The 10,293-nt window shown below is 35.1% G+C and overlaps 1 long non-coding RNA gene across 1 annotated transcript; it reads left to right on the forward strand.

Annotated features, from left to right (window-relative positions):
- The first annotated feature begins 6,075 nt into the window (after window positions 1-6,075).
- LOC126695222 (uncharacterized) lies at window positions 6,076-8,992 on the forward strand. Its single transcript, XR_007645998.1, has 4 exons — window positions 6,076-6,477; window positions 7,634-8,396; window positions 8,579-8,691; window positions 8,821-8,992. It is a non-coding gene; the product is annotated as an uncharacterized LOC126695222 (long non-coding RNA).
- The last annotated feature ends 1,301 nt before the right edge of the window (window positions 8,993-10,293 follow it).

Below are 10,293 nucleotides of genomic sequence, written 5' to 3' on the forward strand. Positions count from 1 at the left end.
GACTTGTTCATGACCAGGTTCAAGCTCAACCAAGTAGATATCGCTCTGGCACCGCTCGTTTGTTCCTCGAAACACAACAGTGTCACGTACCCTTGCGCTTCGCAGAACATCAGAGTCTTGGCCTGAGAGTAAGCTAGTTGTGCCAAGTTTTGCTTACGCACCTGCACTGAAAGATTTTCTTCATAGGCAGTCGCGAGAGGATGTCACTGGTTAGGACGTAGGGAAGGACAGACATTGAACAACTTAGGTTTCCTCTCTCGTTGTTGATCCTTCTTCTAGACTTTTCCTTGCAGCCTTTCATGGTGAAAGATTGAGAGTTCTGTCAAGGAATCCTTGGTAGTCGGTTTTATATATGGCTTGAAGTCGGTCATGACACTTTTGTCTAAAACCAAGTCCTAGCTGGATTCTGTAATTTTTCTCCATGTCTCAAACATCTCTTGCATATATATTCACATATTCGGGAAAACCTATTAATTTGTGGTGTACCTTATTTGTGTTAAAACCTATTACCGCTCTATTACGTGTGTTCTAGTATTTGTTTTTAGAAAATAAATTAAAAAAAAAAAAAAAAATTGTTCTTGAGTTTCTCGTTTTTCTTTTTCTTTTTTAACATTTAAATCAATTAAGCGATATGATCTTCAAATCTAAAGCCCACGAAAGGAACAGACATATGGCCATTGGCATTTGGCACATAAGCACCCTAAGGCCACATTTATTAGTTTAGCCTTTTTATAATAAAAATCAATTATAATTTTTAATAAAAAAATTCATTTTTCTTAATTTTTGAATTGCAAAATTACTAATTAATTTATTGTGTGAAAATTATAAAATAGATTTATTAATTTTAAAACAAAATTACATAATTAATAGCTTCAACTTGTCCAAATAAAGACAGATTTTAAAGCATAGTATTTCTCTAATTTATCTAACACATAACTCAAAGAATTAATACTTACCAAATCAAGACTAATTTTATATAAGAAATTAAATATTATGATTCAAACATAAATTTCAACAAAAATATAAGAAGAAAACTATCTATTATGTTGTTTTCAAATATATATATATATATATATAGTTTCCTTTGAGTAATTAGGTGATGCATGTAGGATATGAAAGCTAAATTTAATTTTCAATTGTGATTTAGTAGAGAGAGAGAGAGAGAGAGAGAGATTGTTTAGTATGTGGCTATATAGAATAAGGTTCGATGACTATAGTTGATAATCTACCATGTAGGAGGCTTGTTTGCAAATATTGAAAGTTATTATGGGAAATTGATTGTCATTGATAACTCAACATATTTACAACCACTATTTTCAAACAATTTGGAATATATATATTGAGTTGAATTTCTCTTGGTATACAATATTGGCTATGCGAAAGAAAATCAACGACTTATTTTATGATTTTTTTTTTCAATTATTAGTTTTGTAAAACTAATTTTAAAATAATAATTTGAGGCCTTGTTTAAATAGGGGACCTTAGGCGATGGCCTAGCCTAAGAGTTCATTTGGTAAGGGGGATTTTAGGAGGACTAGAAAAAGGGAGAGAAAGGTGGAGAGAAAATAGTTTTTGTAGGTGTTTGGTTCGAGAGATGAGAGGAAAGTAGAGAAAATTGGTGGAGCCTGGGGTGTTTCTCTCTAATCTCACCAAAATGTTTTCTCCCCATATTAGAGAGAAAACTAGAGAGAAAAAGGGAACACAAGATGGGACTACTTTTTGGACCATGATGCCCTTTTGTGCAACGTTCAACTGGGGGATAACTTATTTTGTTGTTTTATTCTTTTTTTTATATAGAGAAATGCTATGTTTACAATATTTTAACAACAAATTCTAAGCGATATTTTTAATTTAATAGGGTTATGAAAGTAAATTTATACAGACAATATTTTCTATACTTTTATATTTCTTCTCAACCAAACAAATGTTTTTTCCATCTCTCCACTTTTCAATCCTCCCAAACAAACAAATATGAGAGAAAACAATATATTTTCTATTCTTCCACTTTTCTATCCCCTTCTTATTTCCTACCCACCCACTTTTTCCCTCCTCCAATCAAACAAACTCTAAGGAACGGCACAGCCTAACATATGTGTTATGTTGTTGGTTTTTTTTTTTTTTTTTTTCTTTTACATTATTATTAATGTAATGTGTGTTATGTTTGTGGACAACTAAATTTCGAGTTTGAAACAAATTAAACAAGTAAAATAGTTTCACGAATATGAATTTGTAGTGATCAATATGTGGTACAATTCTCTGAAATTACAAAAAAGTGATCCTCTAATTTGATCTCCTTGAAAGACTTGTTGATTGGAATTATAGTAATGTGATTTCAACTCGAACACTAAATGTCCTTCAATTTGACTGAAGGATGGATCGAAAACCTTTGAAATAGAAATACAACAAATCTCTGGCTATGAGCTTGTTAGAAATTTTTTGTTCTTCGTGTTCTTTGTTTTCAAAGGTTTGTGGTGGAAGTTCTTTGGAGCTTTTGGGGCTTGAATTTGTAAAGCTTCATTGATTTGTGATTTCTTGAAATTTCTGGAGGCTTTTGAGCTTAATTCTAGTGAACTTAGAGATCTAGGAAGATGATTTGGATGATTTCTCTTCAAATGTTCCTTGTATTCAAGGGTTTATGGCGAAAGTTCTTCGCAACTTTTGGGGCTTGAATCTGTAGAGTTTTGCTGATCTGTGGTTTCTTGAAGTTTCTGAAGGCTGTTGGGCTTAATTCCAACAAACTTTAAGATCTAGGCAGATAGTTTGGATGATTCTACTTTGAATGTTCTTCGTATTTGAAGTTGAAGTTCTTGAAGTTCTTGGAGGCTTCAGGACTTAATTCCAGTAAAGTTTCTATACTTCTGAATTTTCTTTGATGTTGCTTATGGCATGGATGTCTTGGTGTGTTGGTGTCTTCCAAGATCTCTCCCAAGATGTCTTGGTGTGTTGAGATGCCTTAGGAAGGCTTCTATTCATAAGAGTTTGGGGGTGGGTGAGTGACATGTGGAGTAGTTTGATTGGTGACACATGCCACAGCCTGATTGGAGGAGCTTTAAGACTTTTTCTCCAAGACACATGGCATCATTTAATTGGCCAAAATGTCTTAATTTTCAAGGTGACACATGTCTGCAATCGATTGGATCACTTATGTCATTGCTTACACGCGCTTATGTGTTGCCTATGTCATTGCTTACACGTGTGATCGATTTTTGCATGTTTTTTTATACTTTTATTTCAATGACACTTGGCAAATCTCTGTTGGTTTCTAAATAGTGATAGCAGAACCTAGTAGCAGTACATGGTGCTTTGTAATTGGTCATACTTTATGACCTATGTAGTATGACGTGTCAGCTTGTGATAAGTCAAAAATTTTACGTCTCTACAAATGCCCCCTTCAAGACTCGTTCATGCACACATTTTCAAAGTGTGGTGAGGGAATGGGTCTCGACAATGGATTTTGATTCTTAATTCTCAAGTGAAGTAGTTGAAAGTTAACTTGTGTAGTTGATTGTTCAGAGATACATGGTGAAAATTTCAACAAGGTGAGGTAATTTTAGAAGAGTAGACCCACCCATATGAAAGATCTTGATGAGACCAAAAAGTTGTCAGCAAGTGGTCGAATGTACCTATGTGACTAGGCCATGTTAACAGAGGTTAAGTTGAGGTAATTTCGAAAAAGTGTTTCATGGTATCTAGAATGAGTTGATGAAGCTGAAAGTTATTTGCAAGTAGTTGGATGTACTTGTGTGATTGAATCATATTAGCAAAGGTTAAGTTGAGGTAATTTCAGAATAGTATTTTGGATTGTTGGTGGAGATCACAGGGTGTAGAAGATGGTGATGAAACGAGGATGTTGGCTGGGTATAGCGTGCAAAGTTATGAGATTGGCCTCGCATTTTTAAGAATTCTAGGCGAAGTAATTTCAAAAGAATATACTTCAGATTATGAAAGGGATGTGTGGGAAGGTGGTTGAGTGTGCACGCGTTATTGGATCACCCAGGTTAAGTTGAGGTAATTTCAGAAGAGTATGGGCTACTAGTGATTGTAAAAGGAAGAAGATGGAGATGAAGCGGAGATAGTGATAGTGTGAAACATAAGAAAAACATGGAGCCAGCCTTGTACGTCGAGGGATTTCTAGTGAAGAGGTTTTGGGGAGTATATTTTGGAGTATGGGACTGATTGTATGTTGAGCAGAGTCTGGCAACAGGTCGTAGAATATGCGTGCATAGTGGGACAATGCCGATGGAGGTTAAGTTAAAGTAATTTTAGAAGTATACTTTCTGAAATTCTTCAAGAAAAATTTAAGTTGGAGTAATTTCAGAAAAATGTGTTCTAAAGTACCAATAACGATGACCTTTGTGTCCTAAACTGGTGGCTACATGGAATGAGGCTTTGGTGGAAACACAACTTTGATTGACCAACACCAGAGGCTAATAATTATGAAGGATCCAAACTGAACCATGTAGGACCTCAGAGATTGTTGTGAGTGTTAGATGGGAGAAAATTTGTAGGATACCCCTACCTAATGACACCTATTGAAAGATATGAACAAAGTCGGGAGGTCAGTTAAGGCAGATGAAGTAATGGTTTTGTGGTATGTTGGGAAAGCCCAAAAAATGAAAGATGGACCTAACTTGTGATCCTGGTTTTAGAAACTAGCTGAGTCGTTGTTTGTTCCAAATTACTGCTTCCGCTAGAAAACCAAACAATTGGAAAAGGACTATGGAGTTCTTAAAGCAGTTAGGAGGCTCCCATAGCTTAAAAAATAGGTGTCTCTGTTGGACTTAGATCTCCTGGCTAGGCTAGGTATATCTAAGGCTGCAAGAGTTTATGATGTGGGCTATGTTATGTGAATTTTTTTGGACAAATAAGGTTGTTAAGTGGGGAAACAAAATTTGTTTGGATCTCAAAACTGCAATGATGTTGTGAGAAAGGTTTCTACTTAACCATGAGAAGGTTGGGTTCAAGCTGATTATGAAGCAATAGTGGTTGCTAGGTGTTGAGAATGATGAAGCTATAGCGAGAAATGGCTATGAGAAGGAGGATCTGAAAATTTGAAAGAAGTAGACCTTCATTTCTTGATTCAGTGTGTTTTTCTCGATGAGTTTCAATGAATCCGAAACTTTTACTTATAGCAGAGAGACGAAGAACGGTAGACTGGTATGTTAGATGTGAATGATGGATGGGAATTTTTGGTGGGAATCATAGATGAGAATGTTTGGCACCGAATAGAAATGGTAGGTGGGAGACTGGCAGGCACCGAACGGGAATGGTAAGTTGAATTGGTGACTCAATGTAACTTCAAGTTTAGGATACACTTGTGAGGATTCATTTGTTCTTTGAAAGGGAAGCTATGATGAAATCTAGTGGATAACCCTAAAAGAATTCGGACTAAATGGATGAATTTCAAACTTTGATTTTGAGAGCTCAAGTTTTGGACTTTGCCAGTACTTTAGAGAAGTGGGTTAGATGGATGGTTTCCAAGTCTTAAACAAATAAATGGTCTTCAAAATTAGAATCTTCACAAAAAACCAAGTAGGACAAGCTTTGCTTGAAAATCTCAATTCTTGGTCAAAGTTTACAATAAAGTTAACAATTGTAGAATCACACTATTTGAGACTTTTTGGATTCTTAAATGAAGAAATAGACACCAAAATTGGAGTCTACACAAAAAACTGAGAAATACATGTCCTTTTTGAAAATTTTGACTTTTGGCTAAAATTTATGCAAAAGTCAACTTTCTAGAAATCGAACCATTTGTGAAATTTCTAAGTCTCGAATGAAGAAACGAATCCTAAAATTGGAATGCAAGCGAAAAATCAAGGGGGACAAGTTCGTTTGGAAAATTTTGATTTTTTTGTCAAAGTCAAAAATCAACCATGGTCAAAGCCCTTCCCTTTTTTTTTTTTTTTTTTTTTTTTTGCAGGTGGTTTGGATCCAGTTCAAATATGAATCAGGTCCAAGAAACCGGGCCAAGATGAAAGTGGGAGGTGACTTCATTGATGACGTCAGCTTCCTCTGCTGGGTACATGTCAACGCATGGAGGAGTTCCAATGCATGTGAATGCACAAACAATAACGATGGTGTATGTGAGCACGTGAAAGTTAAGGCAGTGACGCCTGGAGTTTTAGTGGTGTGTGGCTAGGCTTTTGGAGTTGATTTTTCTGCGTTTTGAAGATCGAGGGCCACTGGATCGAGTGGTAGTCTTATTTTTTTTTAAATGAGGACTAGCTTTGTACAAATGTGAAGGAGGAGTCCACGATCTCCGAGGCTTGTTGCGGTGCATGGGGGCGCGTGAATGGTTGTTTTAGGCTAATCTTTCTGGCTTTTGCAAATTGAAGTACATATAAGATCCTAGTGGGGTCAATTTTGTGAAATGATATCTGGATTTTCGCAAATCTGAAAGAGAAGGCCATGGGTGACAATTTGGGCAACGACTTTGACAAGGCGGCGCCTGTATTTAGACTTGAGGATTAGGAGGTAAGTGGTGAGCCACCATCTTCTACTTCTCTCCATTGGATGTCTTCTCTTATCTTCAAAATTCGGTGCAAACTTCCCTGATTTTGAGCGCATCTGTGTTTGTAAAATCTGACTTTGAACTTTAGCTGTTTTCATGTGAACTTAATCTTTTTTTTTTACTGGCCAGTTCGTTTACCATTTGTTGGTTTGTTGACTTTCTTTATTTTTCTTGCTTGCTAGATTAGCAAAAGTTCTCTATATAAGAGTGTGTGAATATCTTTGTTCTTCACGCGAACATACTCTTCACTGGTTTTCCTCCTCCTGCTTTCATGATTACTATTATTATGATTATTATTATTATTATGCTTCTCATCTTCTTTGTACTTGTTGGCTAGAGATTGGAATAGACACTTTCTTTTGTTGTCGATGATTTTTTTTTAGCCATGTCGATGATTTCATTATTATTATTATTATTTTCATGCTTCTCATTTTCTTTGTACTTGTTGGCTAGAGATTGGAATAGACACTTTCTTTTCTAGTTGATGATTTTTTTTTTTTAGCCATGCCATGAGATTTTCTTTTGACAAATTCTATGTCATTGCTTGTTTTTGTTTTGTAGTATGTTTTCCTTGATCTTTGGGCTTTGACATCAAACTTTACTTTGATGTTCTTATAGTAGTGTTTGCCTTCATTTGATGGCTATGCATTTCATTGATAGCAATGCTCTTGTAGTGACATATGCCTTCATGTTGTCACATTCATTTCTTGTCTTTGAAGTCATATTGACTCTTGTGTTGGCAATGAAGCAATACTAGCACTGGTCCTTGCAACGGAGCTGTACTAGAACTTGTTTTTTGGCATGAAAGTGCTCCACACTTGTCTTTGCAACATAGCCACATCAGTTGTCTTTACCATAAATTTGCACCAACATTTGCCTTTGCTAAGAAGGCACATCACCACTCGTCTTTGTAATGAAGCTATATCAACATTCATTTTTTCATCAATGATGCATCAATACTTATCTTTGTCACGAAGATGTGTCAACACTTGTCCTTGGCATGAAGCTGCATCAACACTTGCATATGCATTGAAGTCATGCCAACATCCATCTTTTCCATGAAGCCACAACAATTGTCTATGCACCAACACCATTTTTTTTTTTTTTTTTTTGTGATAGAGTTGTGCTAGCACCCATTTTGAGAGGAAATATAGTCCAAACATCAAAGGCACAGAGTGACGTAGCTAGACTATAGAGATGTAAGAATTCCACCGAAAGAGACATGGTTCAGATTTAAAAGATAGAAGGTGCCCAGACTTTAAAGATGCCAACAAGACTTTGAAGATGCGAGGAGCTCTTATTAAGACTTCGAAGGTGCAGGGTGCAAGGTGCAAGGAGTTTGCTAGGTTTTTATGTAGTCATGCATTAAAGGTTCTAGATATTCAAAAGATAAAACTACTTCCTTCTCGATACATTTTGAAGCCGTGGACTAAGCAAGCAAGAGTTGGATGTGTACTAGATAGCTATGGTTGCATTGTGAAAGAAGATCCTAAGTTGGATATAACAAATTGATACAAACATTTGTGTTGTAATGCGGTTAACATTGCACATAAGGCTGCAGAAACTAAAAAAGCATCTATGTTTTTAGCTAAGAAAATGGTTGAATTAAATCTTAATGTGGAAAGGATTTTGAAAAAAAAAAAAAAAATCAGATTTACCTTCCAATAACATTGGGATGGATCCTTCTCATAATGAAAATGTAGATGTTAAAGCAATTGGGATTAAGAAAAAAATAGGCACATCCCATGTTAAAGGTCGGCCTAAAAGTTTTATTGAAAAAGGATCAAGGAAAAGGAGGCATCCTAGTGGAGAAACTCCTATGAGAAGTGCTACTGTCAACATCTTAGCTTCTTTATTTATTGACCATACACAAGTAACACAGGTAATTTTCTTGCATATATATTCTGTTTTAGACCTTTAAATATCATTTTCATACTTGAAGTTGTCTTATATTCTGTTTTATTGAAGGAAAGAATCTAAGTGGTGCTTATTTCTTTTGGAAGTTACTCTTATTTTGTTTCTACTTAGTGCTTATTCTATTTCAATTTTACTTGGAAATGGTAGGCATCAAGAATTGCGTCTAATTATTCTACAAGAGATGGCAATGATGCTAGTCATTAGATTCCATGAGTATGAACTTAGTGTGGTGGTAGTATCTACAGCATACCATTAACAAGGTATTTTATGCATATCTATATTTTTTAGTATAAATGAAAATTTCAATAATTAGGCTATAGACTATCTATTGATGTGATTAATAAATCATGAGTTTTTTTTCTTTTTTGGCAAAACACTGTGTTTTGTAGCATGGTCAAGGAGTTTAGCGTGCAAGAAGTTTAGTGTGGTTTTGGATGAAGATGCGAACATCTCTTTAATGATTGCTACAAGTGACATTAATTTGTTTACTGATTGCTACAAGTGACATTAGTTTGTTTTGTTGTCGCTTATCATTTTATTTACTTATGCATGTTTTGGGGTACTTTTATCGTTATAACTTATCAATTGTAACTTTTTAAATATTGGGTACTTTTTCTTATCCAAATTCACTATTGACCTTTTGATAATTTGAACTATTTTGCCTTATTTTCTTTATTACAATCATCTCAAACTTGAACTGTTTTTGCCCATACTTTCTTTATTACAATAATCTAGCTCATCAAGTATCCACCAGATCAGATTGCAACTCTACTAAAAAAAACAAAACTCCAACAAACAACATGATTAAATTCCAAGGACCTATAGTTTATATATATATATATATATATATATATAGGACAGGGACCTATAGTTGAATGCAAACAATGTAGCTCTTTTGTTGAATGTGAGTGAGATAGTATGTTTTTCTTGAAGGACTTCAACCCTTTGGCAGGAATTGGGGCAAAATCCCTTGTTTGACATCAAGATTCACTTTTGTTCAATTGGCACACTTTTGCAACCATTGTTTAGGATGGTTTTCTTTGATAGCAAAATCTTTATGGAACAAGTTCCTTGTCATTATATAACAGAACTAGCTCAATTTTTTATTTGAGGGGACTGATAAGGGTAAAAGCACTCAAATTAATTGATCTTTTTCTAATAATTTACTTTTTTGATTGCCTCAATCCATTTATAATGCAATATCTCATTCCTTCTAAGGCAACTTTCATCACTTGACAAGCTCCCCCCCCCCCCCCCCCCAAAAAAATCCTTTTTTCCCTCCATCTTCTTGATAAAAATTAAACTAATACCATCCCAATTACACTACCAAAAGCCATGTGTATGGAAAGAGTCATAAGCCTACACCTACTTCATTACATTCCAAGAGCTCTTTGATGGATTAGAAAAAGAGATGGTAAACCAAGCAATGACCGTGACCTCTACAAATGAACATAACAAACTGGCACACCCTTGATATATAAGGTTACCAAAAAGAGTTGTTAGGTGATTTGATAAGTGAGTCCACAACCTGGACAGCCAAGCTGGCTGCATCCACCCCACCATTAGCCCTTAGTTAAACATCCGTATCATTTTTCTCAAAAGTTTAAACGTTTCCACCTGTTGAAATTTATGACTCATTCTACAATGAACAATTAATGCAGATAATGGCTTGCAAACAAAAGTACCTGTAAAGTTGTGATTTACAACTATGTTTTATGTTGACTTTATTCCATGACAGAAAGTGTTATAATTGCTATAATTTTGTTCCTTGTATTTTGTGGGATTTTATTGTATTGGGCTCAGTATTAAGTTGGTGAAGACTCAAGCTTAATTGAAAAATTAGTGCATTTTGCGACTAGCTC

The sequence above is a fragment of the Quercus robur genome, chromosome 8, assembly GCF_932294415.1.
Source record: "Quercus robur chromosome 8, dhQueRobu3.1, whole genome shotgun sequence".
NCBI lineage: Eukaryota > Viridiplantae > Streptophyta > Magnoliopsida > Fagales > Fagaceae > Quercus > Quercus robur.